Source organism: Triticum dicoccoides, chromosome 4B (genome assembly GCF_002162155.2).
Source record: "Triticum dicoccoides isolate Atlit2015 ecotype Zavitan chromosome 4B, WEW_v2.0, whole genome shotgun sequence".
Classification (NCBI taxonomy): domain Eukaryota; kingdom Viridiplantae; phylum Streptophyta; class Magnoliopsida; order Poales; family Poaceae; genus Triticum; species Triticum dicoccoides.
In genome coordinates this window covers 33,998,360-34,013,796 of record NC_041387.1, presented here as the reverse complement: position 1 = coordinate 34,013,796, position 15,437 = coordinate 33,998,360, and positions in this window count along the sequence as shown.

Below are 15,437 nucleotides of genomic sequence, written 5' to 3'. Positions count from 1 at the left end.
GTTTCCTTAGAAACCATACCTCAAAAGCCTTTATAAGGCCAAGGCAGGACTCATTCAGCCCGCTTTCGGTAGACTGAATCTTTCCAACCACCGCACCCATGAGGGTCCGATGTTCATCGATGATAGACGCGTTCTTCAACGCTGTCGATAGACCGCCCAACAGCTCTGCGTAGACAGAGGTTGCCGGTGGAGTAGGCAAACCTCCCTCCTTGAAGGGTGGCCGCTCGCCCGATCCTGGAGCCTTAGAGGTCTCCAGGACCTTATCCGGCTCGGGATCTCCTCGAGACGACACCTTGGTGTCGCGCCTGGACTCCGGAAAAAGGGCGTCTCGCTCGCCACATCATCCGAACTCAACGAATCCTCCGATGATGACTGTCCGGCAGGAGATCTCGCCAGGCTGTACGAGATATGGTGACAGTTAAAACTACTCAGACGATCCTGAATGCATAGGCGCATTAGGGATTCGGTTACTTATGATTTTTCCAGGGGCTGGGCTCTGGGATCCCACTCCGGGCCGCTATCGGCAGCCGGGGTGGATGCCTCTGGATGGGAACCTCTCCCCCTCTTGGGCGATTCGGCCTCCAGGGATGGGGAAGCCGTGCGCTTCTTCCTACCTATAGAGTGAGGCTCGCCCTCCTCTGCTTCCTCCTCTTCGTCTTCGGAAGAAGGAGCGTTGCTAGAGTCTTCGGACTTGGCGTCCGAAGTCTCGCGGCGACGGAGGCCACTCTGGGTCTTCTTGACCTTCTTGGAGTCCTCCTTCTTTGGCGCCTCGTAAGGCGCAAGGACCAGCATCTTCATTAGAAGAGGTCCGGCCGGTTCCTCTGGCAGTGGGGCCGGACAATGCATCCGCTCCACCTTCTTAATCCATCCCTGAGGTCACGATGAAACACGATTAAAATGTCTCCCTCATGACATGCCAACTGAAGCATGGATGGACAGGGTGTGGCTGTAAGTTACTGGGCTTGGAGAATGGGATAATTGATACCCCCGATCCTCGGCGGAGTCCGGCCATGATTTGCCGGACTTGAAGAGCACCTTCTAGATATCCTTGTGGGAGGAGTCATAGAGCTCCTGAAGGGTCTGGTGTTCGGTTGGGTCGAACTTTCACAAAGTGCAGGCTTGACGGTGACAAGGTAGAACCAGGCGAACTAGCATCACCTGGACTACATCGACGAGTTTGACGTCCTTCTCAACCGCGCTCCAAACGCGCGTCTGGAGCAGTGATAGCTCATCGGACGAGGACCAGTTCAGGCCCTTCTTGGGCCAGGACGTGAGCCGTAGTGGAGCTCCGGATCTAAACTCAGGAGCTGCAGCCTACTTTTTGCCACGTGGTTCGTGTTGGAAATATGCCCTAGAGGCAATAATAAAAGTATTATTATTATATTTCCTTGTTCATGATAATTGTCTTTTATTCATGCTATAACTGTATTATCCGGAAATCGTAATACACGTGTGAATACATAGACCACAATATGTCCCTAGTGAGCCTCTAGTTGACTAGCTCGTTGTGATCAACAGATAGTCATGGTTTCCTGGCTATGGACATTGGATGTCGTTGATAACGGGATCACATCATTAGGAGAATGATGTGATGGACAAGACCCAATCCTAAGACTAGCACAAAAGATCGTGTAGTTCATTTGCTAGAGCTTTGCCAATGTCAAGTATCTCTTCCTTTGACCATGAGATCGTGTAACTCCTGGATACCGTAGGAGTGCTTTGGGTGTATCAAACGTCACAACGTAACTGGGTGACTATAAAGGTGCACTACAGGTATCTCCGAAAGTATCTATTGTTTTATACGGATCGAGACTGGGATTTGTCACTCCGTGTAAACGGAGAGGTATCTCTGGGCCCACTCGGTAGGACATCATCATATGCGCAATGTGACCAAGGAGTTGATCACGGGATGATGTGTTACGGAACGAGTAAAGTGACTTGCCGGTAACGAGATTGAACAAGGTAATGGATACCGACGATCGAATCTCGGGCAAGTAAAATACCGCTAGACAAAGGGAATTGTATACGGGATCGATTGAGTCCTTGACATCGTGGTTCATCCGATGAGATCATCGTGGAACATGTGGGAGCCAACATGGGTATCCAGATCCCGCTGTTGGTTATTGACCAGAGAACGTCTCGGTCATGTCTGCATGGTTCCCGAACCCGTAGGGTCTACACACTTAAGGTTCGATGACGCTAGGGTTATAAAGGAAGCTTGTATGTGGTTACCGAATGTTGTTCGGAGTACCGGATGAGATCCCAGACGTCACGAGGAGTTCCGGAATGGTCCGGAGGTAAAGATTTATATATAGGAAGTCCTGTTTCGGCCATCGGGACAAGTTTCGGGGTCATCGGTATTATACCGGGACCACCGGAAGGGTCCCGGGGGCCCACCGGGTGGGGCCACCTGCCCCGGGGGGCCACATGGGCTGTAGGGGGTGCGCCTTGGCCTACATGGGCCAAGGGCACCAGCCCCTAGAGGCCCATGCGCCAAGATAAAGGAAAAAGGGGAGAGTCCTAAAGGGGGAAGGCACCTCCGAGGTGCCTTGGGGAGGATGGACTCCTCCCCCCTCCTTAGCCGCACCCCTTTCTTGGAGTAGGGGGCAAGGCTGCGCCTCCCCCTTCTCCCCTGCCCCTATATATAGTGGAGGGGAGGGACGGCATCCATACCTGAGCCTTTGGCGCCTCCCTCCCTCCCGTGACACCTCCTCCTCTCCCGTAGGTGCTTGGCGAAGCCCTGCAGGATTGCCACGCTCCTCCACCACCACCACGCCGTTGTGCTGCTGTTGGATGGAGTCTTCCTCAACCTCTCCCTCTCTCCTTGCTGGATCAAGGCGTGGGAGACGTCACCGGGCTGTACGTGTGTTGAACGCGGAGGTGCCGTCCGTTCGGCACTTGATCATCGGTGATCTGAATCACGACGAGTACGACTCCATCAACCCCGTTCACTTGAACGCTTCCGCTTAGCGATCTACAAGGGTATGTAGATGCACTCCCCTTTCTACTCGTTGCTGGTCTCTCCATAGATAGATCTTGGTGTTTCGTAGGAAAATTTTTGAATTTCTGCTACGTTCCCCAACAGTGGTATCAGAGCCAAGTTTATTGCGTAGATTCTTTGCACGACTAGAACACAAAGTAGTTGTGGGCATTGATGTTGTTCAATATGCTTACCGTTACTAGTCCAATCTTGTTTCGACGGTATTGTGGGATGAAGCGGCCCGGACCGACCTTACACGTACTGTTACGTGAGACAGGTTCCACCGATTGACATGCACTTGGTGCATAAGGTGGCTAGCGGGTGCCAGTCTCTCCCACTTTAGTCGGAACGGATTCGATGAAAAGGGTCCTTATGAAGGGTAAATAGCAATTGGCATATCACGTTGTGGTTTTGCGTAGGTAAGAAACGTTCTTGCTAGAAACCCATAGCAGCCACGTAAAACATGCAAACAACAATTAGAGGACGTCTAACTTGTTTTTGCAGGGTATGCTATGTGATGTGATATGGCCAAAAGGATGTGATGAATGATATATGTGATGTATGAGATTGATCATGTTCTTGTAATAGGATTCACGACTTGCATGTCGATGAGTATGACAACCGGCAGGAGCCATAGGAGTTGTCTTTATTTTTTGTATGACCTGCGTGTCATTGAAGAACGCCATGTAAACTACTTTACTTTATTGCTAAACGTGTTAGTCATAGAAGTAGAAGTAGTCATTGGCGTGACAACTTCATGAAGACACGATGATGGAGATCATGATGATGGAGATCATGGTGTCATGCTGGTGACAAGATGATCATGGAGCCCCGAAGATGAAGATCAAAGGAGCTATATGATATTGGCCATATCATGTCACTACTCTATTTGATTGCATGTGATGTTTATCATGTTTATGCATCTTGTTTACTTAGGACGACGGTAGTAAATAAGATCATCCCTTACAAAATTTCAAGAAGTGTTCTCCCCTAACTGTGCACCGTTGCTACAGTTCGTCGCTTCTAAGCACCACGTGATGATCGGGTGTGATGGATTCTTACGTTCACATACAACGGGTGTAAGACAGTTTTACACAGCGAAAACATTTAGGGTTAACTTGACGAGCCTAGCATGTGCAGACATGGCCTCGGAACACGGAGACCGAAAGGTCGAGCATGAGTCGTATAGTAGATACGATCAACATGAAGATGTTCACCGACGTTAACTAGTCCGTCTCACGTGATGATCGGACACGGCCTAGTTGACTCGGATCATGTGATCACTTAGATGACCAGAGGGATGTCTATCTGAGTGGGAGTTCATAAGATGAACTTAATTATCCTAAACATAGTCAAAAGACCTTTTGCAAATTATGTCGTAGTTCACGCTATAGTTCTACTGTTTTAGTTATGTTCCTAGAGAAAATATAGTTGAAAGTTGAAAGTAGCGATTATGCGGACAGTAGAAAGCTTATGTCCTTAATGCACTGCTCAATGTGCTGAACCCCAAACGTCGTTTGTGGATGTTTCGAACATCGAACATACACGTTTTGATAACTACGTAATAGTTCAGTTAAACGGTTTAGAATTGAGGCACCAAAGACGTTTTCGAAACGTCACGGAACATATGAGATGTTTCGAGGGCTGAAATTGGGATTTCAGGCTCGTGCCCACGTCAAAAGGTATGAGACCTCCGACGATTTTCTTAGCCTGCAAACTAAGGGAGAAAAGCTCAATCGTTGAGCTTGTGCTCAGATTGTCTGAGTACAACAATCACTTGAATCAAGTGGGAGTTGATCTTCCAGATGAAATAGTGATAGTTCCTCCGAAGTCATTACCACCAAGCTGCTAGAGCTTCGTGATGAACTATAATATATCAAGGACATATATGATGATCCTTGAGATATTCGCGAGGTTTGACTCCGCGAAAGTAGAAATCAAAAGGGAGCATCAATCGTTGATGGTTAGTAAAACCACTAGTTTCAAGAAGGGCAAGGGCAAGAAGGGATACTTCATGAAACGGCAAATCAGCTGCTGCTCAAGTGAAGAAACCCAAGGTTGAACCCAAACCCGAGACTGAGTGCTTCTGTAATAAGGGGAACAGGCACTGGAGCAGAATTACCCTAGATACTTGGTAGATGAGAAGGCTGGCAAGGTCGATAGAAGTATATTGGATATACATTGTGTTAATGTGTACTTTACTAGTACTCCTAGTAGCACCAGGGTATTAGATACCGGTTCGGTTGCTAAGTGTTAGTAACTCGAAATAAAAGCTACGGAATAAAACGGAGACTGGCTAAAGGTGAGCTGACGATATGTGTTGGAAGTGTTTCCAAGTTTGATGTGATCTAACATCGCACGCTCCCTCTACCATCAAGATTAGTATTAAACCTGAATAAGTGCTCTTGCACCTAAAGGAATGGTTTATTGAATCTCGGTCGTAGTGATACACATTTTCATGCCAAAAGATATAAGATAGTAATGATAGTACCACTTACTTGTGGCACTGCCATGTAAGTCATAATGGTGTAAAACGCATGAAGAAGCTCCATGTTGATGGATCTTTGGACTCACTCGTTTTTGAAAAGTTTGAGACATGCGAACCATGTCTATTGGTGTATATGCATGAAGAAACTCCATGAAAATGGATCGTTCGGACTCACTTGATTTTGAATCACTTGAGATATGCAAATCATACCACATGGGCAAGATGACTGAAAAGCCTCGGTTTCAGTAAAATGGAACAAGACAGCAACTTATTGGAAGCAACACATTTTGATGTGTGCAGTCCAATGAGTGCTGAGGCATGCAGTGAATATCGTTATGTTCTTACTTCACAGATGATTCGAGTAGATGTTGAGAATATTTACTTGATGAAACACAAGTCTGAATTATTGAATGGTTCAAATAATTTCAGAGTGAAGTAGAAGATCATTGTGACAAGAGGATAAAATGTCTATGATATGATCATAGAGATGAATATCTGAGTTACGAGTTTTGGCACACAATTAAGACATTGTGGAAATTGTTTTGCAATTAATACCGCCTGGAACACCATAGTGTGATGGTGTGTCCGAACATCATAGTTGCACCCTATTGGATATGGTGCGTACCATGATGTCTCTTATCGAATTACCACTATCGTTCATGGGTTAGGCATTAGAGACAACCAAATTCACTTTAAATAGGGCACCACGTAATTCCGATGAGATGACACCGTATGAATTATGGTTTAGATAAACCTAAGTTGTCGTTTCTTAAAGGTTTGGGGCTGCGACGCTTATGTGAAAAAGTTTCAGGATTAAGCTCAAACCCAAAGCGGATAAAATGCATCTTCATAGGAAACCCAAAACAGTTGGGTATACCTCCTAATTCAGATCCGAAAGCAATAAGGGATTGTTTCTAGAATCGGGTCCTTTCTCGAGGAAAGGTTTCTCTCGAAAGAGTTGAGTGGGAGGATGGTGGAGACTTGATGAGGTTATTGAACCATCACTTCAACCAGTGTGTAGCAGGGCACAGGAAGTTGTTCCCGTGGCACCTACACCAATTGAAGTGGAAGCTTATGATATTGATCATGAAGTTTCGGATCAAATCACTGCCGTACCTCGTAGGGTGACAAGGATACGTACTACTTCAGAGTGGTACGGTAATCCTGTCCTGAAGGACATGTTGCTAGACAACAATGAACCTACGAGCTATGGAGAAGCGATGGTGGGCCCGAATTCCGACAAATGGTTAGAAGCCATGAAATCCGAGATAGTATCCATATATCAGAACAAAGCATGGACTTTGGTGGACTTGCCCGATGATCGGCAAGCCATTGAGATAAATGGATCCTTTAAGAAGAAGACGGATGTGGATGGTAATGTCACCGTCCATGAAGCTCGACTTGTGGCGAAAAGTTTTTCACAAGTTCAAGGAGTTGACTACGATGAGATTTTCTCATCCGTAGCGATGCTTAAAGTCCGTCGGATTCATGTTAGCATTAGCTGTATTTATGAAATCTGGCAAATGGATATCAAAACGAGTTTGCTTACCAGTTTTTGTGAGGAAAGGTTGTATGTAATACAATTAGAAAGTTTTTGTCGATCCTAAGGATGCTAAAAGGTATGCTAGCTCCAGCGATCCTTCTAAGGACTGGAGTGAGCATCTCGGAGTTGGAATGTATGCTTTGATGATGATCAAAGATTTTGGGTTTGTACAAAGTTTATGAGAAACTTGTATTTCCAAAGAAGTGAGTGGGAGCACTATAAAATTTCTGATGAGTATATGTTGTTGACATATTGTTGATCAGAAATGACGTAGAATTTCTGGAAAGCATATAGGGTTATTTTGAAAGTGTTTTTCAATGGAAAGCCTGGATTTAGCTACTTGAACATTGAGCATCAAGATCTATAAGGATAGATCAAAATGCTTAATAATACTTTCAAATGAGCACATACCTTGACATGATCTTGAAGGTGTTCAAGATGGACCAGTCAAAGAAGGAGTTCTTGCCTGAGTTGTAAGGTACGAAGTTAAGACTTAAAGCTTGACCACGGCAGAATAGAGAGAAAGGACGAAGGTCGTCCCCTATGCTTAAGACATAGGCTCTTCAGTATGCTATGCTGTGTACCGCACCTGAAGTGTGCCTTGCCATGAGTTAGTCAAGGGGTACAAGAGTGATCCAAGAATGGATCATAGACAGCGGTCAAAGTTATCCTTAGTAACTAGTGGACTAAGGAATTTTCTCGATTATGGAGGTGGTAAAAGAGTTCGTCATAAAGGTTACGTCGATGCAAGCTTGACACCTATCCGGATAGCTCTGAGTAGAGAGATCGGATACATATAATGGAGCAATAATTTAGAATAGCTCCAAGTAGAACAGTTGTTTGGAATAGCTCCAAATAGAGCGTGGTAGCTGCATCTAGGAGATGACATTGAGATTTGTAAAGCACACACGGATCTGAAAGGTTCAGACCTGTTGACTAAAACCTCTCTCACAAGCAACATGATCAAACATAAAACTCATTGAGTGTTAATCACATAGTGATGTGAACTAGACTACTGACTCTAGTAAACTCTTGGGTATTAGTCACATGGCGATGTGACCTGTGAGTGTTAATCACATGGCGATGTGAACTAGATTATTGACTCTAGTGCAAGTGGGAGACTGTTGGAAATATGCCCTAGAGGCAATAATAAAAGTATTATTATTATATTTCCTTGTTCATGATAATTGTCTTTTATTCATGCTATAACTGTATTATCCGGAAATCGTAATACACGTGTGAATACATAGACCACAATATGTCCCTATTGAGCCTCTAGTTGACTAGCTCGTTGTGATCAACAGATAGTCATGGTTTCCTGGCTATGGACATTGGATGTCGTTGATAACGGGATCACATCATTAGGAGAATGATGTGATGGACAAGACCCAATCCTAAGACTAGCACAAAAGATCGTGTAGTTCATTTGCTAGAGCTTTGCCAATGTCAAGTATCTCTTCCTTTGACCATGAGATCGTGTAACTCCTGGATACCGTAGGAGTGCTTTGGGTGTATCAAACGTCACAACGTAACTGGGTGACTATAAAGGTGCACTACAGGTATCTCCGAAAGTATCTATTGTTTTATACGGATCGAGACTGGGATTTGTCACTCCGTGTAAACGGAGAGGTATCTCTGGGCCCACTCGGTAGGACATCATCATATGCGCAATGTGACCAAGGAGTTGATCACGGGATGATGTGTTACGGAACGAGTAAAGTGACTTGCCGGTAACGAGATTGAACAAGGTAATGGATACCGACGATCGAATCTCGGGCAAGTAAAATACCGCTAGACAAAGGGAATTGTATACGGGATCGATTGAGTCCTTGACATCGTGGTTCATCCGATGAGATCATCGTGGAACATGTGGGAGCCAACATGGGTATCCAGATCCCGCTGTTGGTTATTGACCAGAGAACGTCTCGGTCATGTCTGCATGGTTCCCGAACCCGTAGGGTCTACACACTTAAGGTTCGATGACGCTAGGGTTATAAAGGAAGCTTGTATGTGGTTACCGAATGTTGTTCGGAGTACCGGATGAGATCCCAGACGTCACGAGGAGTTCCGGAATGGTCCGGAGGTAAAGATTTATATATAGGAAGTCCTGTTTCGGCCATCGGGACAAGTTTCGGGGTCATCGGTATTATACCGGGACCACCGGAAGGGTCCCGGGGGCCCACCGGGTGGGGCCACCTGCCCCGGGGGGCCACATGGGCTGTAGGGGGTGCGCCTTGGCCTACATGGGCCAAGGGCACCAGCCCCTAGAGGCCCATGCGCCAAGATAAAGGAAAAAGGGGAGAGTCCTAAAGGGGGAAGGCACCTCCGAGGTGCCTTGGGGAGGATGGACTCCTCCCCCCTCCTTAGCCGCACCCCTTTCTTGGAGTAGGGGGCAAGGCTGCGCCTCCCCCTTCTCCCCTGCCCCTATATATAGTGGAGGGGAGGGAGGGCATCCATACCTGAGCCTTTGGCGCCTCCCTCCCTCCCGTGACACCTCCTCCTCTCCCGTAGGTGCTTGGCGAAGCCCTGCAGGATTGCCACGCTCCTCCACCACCACCACGCCGTTGTGCTGCTGTTGGATGGAGTCTTCCTCAACCTCTCCCTCTCTCCTTGCTGGATCAAGGCGTGGGAGACGTCACCGGGCTGTACGTGTGTTGAACGCGGAGGTGCCGTCCGTTCGGCACTTGATCATCGGTGATCTGAATCACGACGAGTACGACTCCATCAACCCCGTTCACTTGAACGCTTCCGCTTAGCGATCTACAAGGGTATGTAGATGCACTCCCCTTTCTACTCGTTGCTGGTCTCTCCATAGATAGATCTTGGTGTTACGTAGGAAAATTTTTGAATTTCTGCTACGTTCCCCAACAGTTCGATGATATAAAACCACTGCTGCTGCCAGTCCTTGACGGAGTCGTTGAAAGTGCCCTTCAGCCAAACGACCTTGGGCATCTTGCTCACCATGGCACCGCCGCACTCGGCATGTTCGCCACTTACCACCTTGGGCTTCACATTGAAAATCTTCAGCCACAGGCCAAAGTTAGGCGGAATCTAGAGAAAGGCCTCGCACACGACGATGAACGTCGAGATATTGAGAAAAGAGTTGGGGGAAAGATCATGAAAATCAATCCCATAGTAATACATAACTCCACGGAAAAATGGGTGAAGGGGAAACCCGAGCCCGCGGACAAAATGGGGAAGGAACACGACTCTCTCGTGAGGCTCCGGAGTAGGGACGACCTGTCCCGCCGGTGGGAGACGGTGGCCAATCTTCTTGGTCAGATACCCGGCTTCCCGGAGCTTCTTGATATCCTTCTCCCGGACGGTAGAGGCCATCCATCTGCATCCTACTCCGGATCCGGACATCTTTGGAAAACTTCTCTTCGACGGAAAAGAAGAAGTCTTGGGCATTAGGGCTCGAGCAGAGGGGAATGAGTTAGCGGAAGGAGAAGGCATGGGTAAAGAGGAAGAGACCTTATCTCTTTATAAGGGATGGTAAAAGATTTTTGCGCCTCCCCACTTGCCTGGTGGAACCCTCTTACCTCCCACTCGCCGTGATTAGCGATGCGGTTGGATTACCCATACCCGTATTGATGAGAATCTCGTGATAAGGGGACATGATCTCTGCTTTGACGAGACGTGTCAAGGAAACCGCCCCACAATACGCGCTGTGGCTGGTTGTGCAAAAAATAGTTCGAATAATGACCTGGCTGTAATGGCATATCACGTCATCTAGAGGTAGTCAGCTGAAGTATCATTCTCTCTGCGGTGGTATGTGAAGATCATTTTGCAGATCCGGACACGGTCTACATGTTCGATAATAACCTTGGAGTATTCGGAGAAGGAACCCGCCTTGCAATGTCGAAGACAAGACTGCGCGCCGGACTCATTGTCATTGAAGCCTGGTTCAGGGGCTACTGAGGGAGTCCTGGATTAGAGGGTATCCGGACAGCCAGACTATATGCATCATCCGGACTATTGAAGCGTGAAGATACAAGACTCAAGACTTCGGGCCGTGTCCGGATGGGACTCTTCTTTGCGTGGAAGACAAGCTTGGCGATCTGGATATTATGTTTCCTTCCTTGTAACCGACTCCATGTAAACCCTAGCTCTCTCCGGTGTCTATATAAACCGGAGAGGATGGTCCTTAGAAGGCCGATCACTATTACAATCATACCATCATAGGCTAGCTCTTAGGGTTTAGCCTCTACAATCTCGTGGTAGATCTACTCTTGTACTACCCATATCTTCAATATTAATCAAGCAGGAAGTAGGGTTTTACCTCCATCGAGAGGGCCCGAACCTGGGTAAACATTGTGTCCCTTGCTTCCTGTTACCATCAGCCTAAGACGCACAGATCGGGACACCCTACCCGAGATCCGACGGTTTTGACACCGACGGCTTTCCTGGAAGAAGACGACACCACAGGTGGTGGTGGCGGCGGAGTAGGTAGCTCCGGAGGTGGAGGTGGCCTCGACGACTTGCCGAATGATGATGAGGAGGAGAACGTGTTGTGCCGCCAGCCGGCTACCGACCAGGCGGGCATGAGCTCATTAGCTGCGACGACTGCCCCAGGCGGCGCATTAAAGCGGCGCACCATGCCGTTGATGTACAGCAGTCGGCCAAAAAAGTCCAAGAGCTCGGCGGCGGCGACCAAGCAAGAGGAGGCCGCGAAAAGGCGAACCGCTTTCGGAAGGCCGTGAAGCAGCCTCTGACGGTGTCTGCGTAAGTATTTGATTTCTTCTTGCGTCCTTTCTCCTTTTTCCTTGCAATCGTCATTCTGAGTTCTTTTCTACTTTGCTTGATCAGGGTCCCACTCTCTCTCAAGCGGTCTGGCGCCGCCTCCATGGTTGGGACGGCGGAGGGCTCCGCCAACACCTACCGTGTGTGGACCCGCGCGCCGAGCTCGAGGTAGCGATGGGGAGGAACACGTAGGAGGTGCGTGAGGAGCGGGAGAAGGCGGAGCGGCAAGAGACAGCGGCGGCCAAGGCAGCGCAGGAGGAGGCGGACGAGGCTGCAAAGGCATAAGCCGATGCCGCAACCCAGGCCCAAGCGGACGCTGCGGCCAAGGCGCAAGCGGAAGGGGCCACACACGGCCAGGCCCTGCAACTCGTCACCCCCCTCTGCGCCGTGCCACCCACACCTGAAGTCTCGGCACCGGCTGGAGGAGCCGGCGGCGACCAGCCGGTCATGGAGAGGGAGGGGCGACGACATCGCCCTGGGAGCAGAGATGCCCTAGCCGGCGTCGACCATCGAGGACCAAGGCAGTCAGCCCGATGCGCCACTGGTACCGCCGGCTGGTGATGAGTGATGTCTACTACACAACCTTCTTCTTGTAGACGTTGTTGGGCCTGCAAGTGCACAGATTTGTAGGACAGTAGCAAATTTCCCTCAAGTGGATGACCTAAGGTTTATCAATCCGTAGGAGGCGTAGGATGAAGATGGTCTCTCTCAAACAACCCTGCAACCAAATAACAAAGAGTCTCTTGTGTCCCCAACACACCCAATACAATGGTAAATTGTATAGGTGCACTAGTTCGGCGAAGAGATGAAGATACAAGTGCAAAATAGATAGTAGATATAGGTAATTGTAATCTGAAATAATAAAAACAGCAAGGTAGAAAGCGATAAAAGTGAGCGTAAATGGTATTGCAATGATAGGAAACAAGGCCTAGGGTTCATACTTTCACTAGTGCAAGTTCTCTCAACAATAATAACATAGATAGATCATATAACAAGCCCTCAACATGCAACAAAGAGTCACTCCAAAGCCACTAATAGCGGAGAACAAACGTAAAGATTATGGTAGGGTACGAAACCACCTCAAAGTTATCCTTTCTGTTCTATCTATTCAAGAGTTCGTAGTAAAATAACATAAAGCTATTCTTTCCGCTCAATCCATCATAGAGTTCATACTAGAATAACACCTTAAGACACAAATCAACCAAAACCCTAATGTCACCTAGATACTCCATTGTCACCTCAAGTATCCGTGGGCATGATTATACGATATGCATCACACAATCTCAGATTCATCCAACCAACATAAAAGTACTTCAAAGAGTGCCCCAAAGCTACTACCGGAGAGTCAAGAACGTGTGCCAACCCCTATGCATAGGTTCCCAATGTCACGAAACCCGCAAGTTGATCACCAAAACATACATCAAGTGGCACATGATATCCCATTGTCACCACAGATAATCATGGCAAGACATACATCAAGTGTTCTCATAAAAGACTCAATCCGATAAGATAACTTCAAAGGGGAAACTCAATTCATCACAAGAGAGTAGAGGGGGAGAAACATCATAAGATCCAACTACAATAGCAAAGCTTGGGATACATCAAGATCATGCCATAGAGGGAACACGAGAGAGAACACGAGAGAGAGAGAGAGATCAAACACATAGCTACTAGTACATACCCTCAGCCCTGAGGGTGAACTACTCCCTCCTCGTCATGGATAGCACCGGGATGATGAAGATGGCCTCCGGTGATGGGATACCCCTCCGGTAGGGTGCCGGAACAGGGTCCCGATTGGTTTTTGGTGGCTATAGAGGCTTGCGGCGGAGGAACTCCCGATCTAGGTTCTGTTTTGGAAGTTTTAGGGTACAAGAGTATATATGGGTGCGGGGGTACGTCGGTGGACCTTCGGGGTGCTCACGAGGCAGGGGGGCACGCCCAGGGGGGCGCGCCCTCCACCCTCGTGACCGCCTCTGGCACTTCTTGGAGTAGGTTCCAAGTCTCCTGGATCACGTTTGGTGAGGAAATCACGTTCCTGAAGGTTTTATTCCGTTTGGACTCCGTTTGATATTCTGTTTCTTCGAAACACTGAAATAGGCATAAAACACCAAATCTGGGCTGGGCCTCCGGTTAATAGGTTAGTCCCAAAAATAATATAAAAGTGGATAATAAAGCCCAATATTGCCTAAAATAGTAGATAAAGTAGCATGGAGCAATCAAAAATTATAGATACGTTGGAGATGTATCAACGAGCTGGCGGCGGGGGTGACCATCGCGGACCGCTCTCCGGCACGTCAGCGTGCGGCGAAGGCAGCTTCGGCGCGACGGCCGTAGGAGGTTGGGGCTGCAAGCTCGTCGGCCCTAGAGGTGGAGGCCACCAGCCTTGGCTCGCTGGAGTGGACGCCTGGGGGTGGGACGGCCGTTCTGAAGCGGCAGCGCAAGACGTCCGGGCTCGGCTCCAGGCTCAATCCGCCGCCCTCCAGCACTACATGCAGGAGTTCCTGGCGTCGCGAGCGGTCATTCGGGTATGCTTCTTATTTTCAATTCTTCTACTCTTCCGTGGGGGCACGTCAGCGCACCCACTGGGTGTAGTCCCTGAGTACTGGGCCAGCAGCTGAGCAGGCGGCCTGGAACTTTCAAGTAGGCTCGAGTGTTGACTTGCTTTTTCTTCTGTTGTCTTTGTTGCGGGATTATCACAATCTCCGCGTGGCCGCCTTCAATTCCCAGGTCCGAGAGCTGGCCCAACGGACCGCTGATTTGTCCGAGAGCCGGAGTAAGCACTCCGCCCTCTCTCTCTCACACAGGGGCGCGTCAGCGCACCAGCTGGGTGTAGTCCCCGAGATTCGGGCCGACTGTTGAGTAGTCGGGCCGGATCTCTCTGGCACTTCTTGTTTTCTTTCTTGATTACTGACCATCTTTCTTTGATGTCTTTGCAAAGGCCAATGCCGCCTTGCAGCAACAGCTGGGCGAGGCCCAAACCGCGTTGCGCGCCAAGGAGGAGGAGTGCAGCAAGGTGGCTCAGGAGCGCGACCATCTGGTCAAGGAGTTGGCTGAGTAGGCGGAGCTTAACAAGGCGGCCATATAGACGGTGAAGGACAGGGAGGCCACACTCCAAGCCGAGTTCAAGACTCAGTGCTCGAACTGGGCCGATATGGAGAGGGCGCTGAATGGCGGCTACGGGCGGATCGAGGACATGGTCGATGGTGAGTTGCCTTTTTCTTTCCTTTGTCTGTTGACTGTCATATGATCCGGCTTCCTACTTCATATTTCTTTTTTCATCTTGTGTAGAGTAGTTCCCTGGCTATGCCATTGCCGCCAGCCAAGCCATCAAAGCTCGCCGCAAAGGGCAAAGGCAGGCTGGTGCGGAGATCATGTCGAACGCTCGTCGGTCGCTCGACGAGCAGCTCCTTGCCATCCAGGCTCGTCTCCAGTCGGCTCATCGGATGCTCCACTGGCTGCAGCATGTCGGAGCCCAAGTAATCTCCGCCCTCTGGACAGGCGTCCAAGCTCTGCGCACCCCCAGTCGGACTGCGGACTGGCTCGACGTGGCTGTCGGCCGCTTCGATGCGTGGAAGGGCTCCTCGGCCCGGGCAGGCGCATGGCGGGCCTTGGAGTTTGTCAGGGCATGTTACCCTGCTATGGATCTAGCCAGCTAGCCACGTTCCGGTAGGAGGCCAACGAAG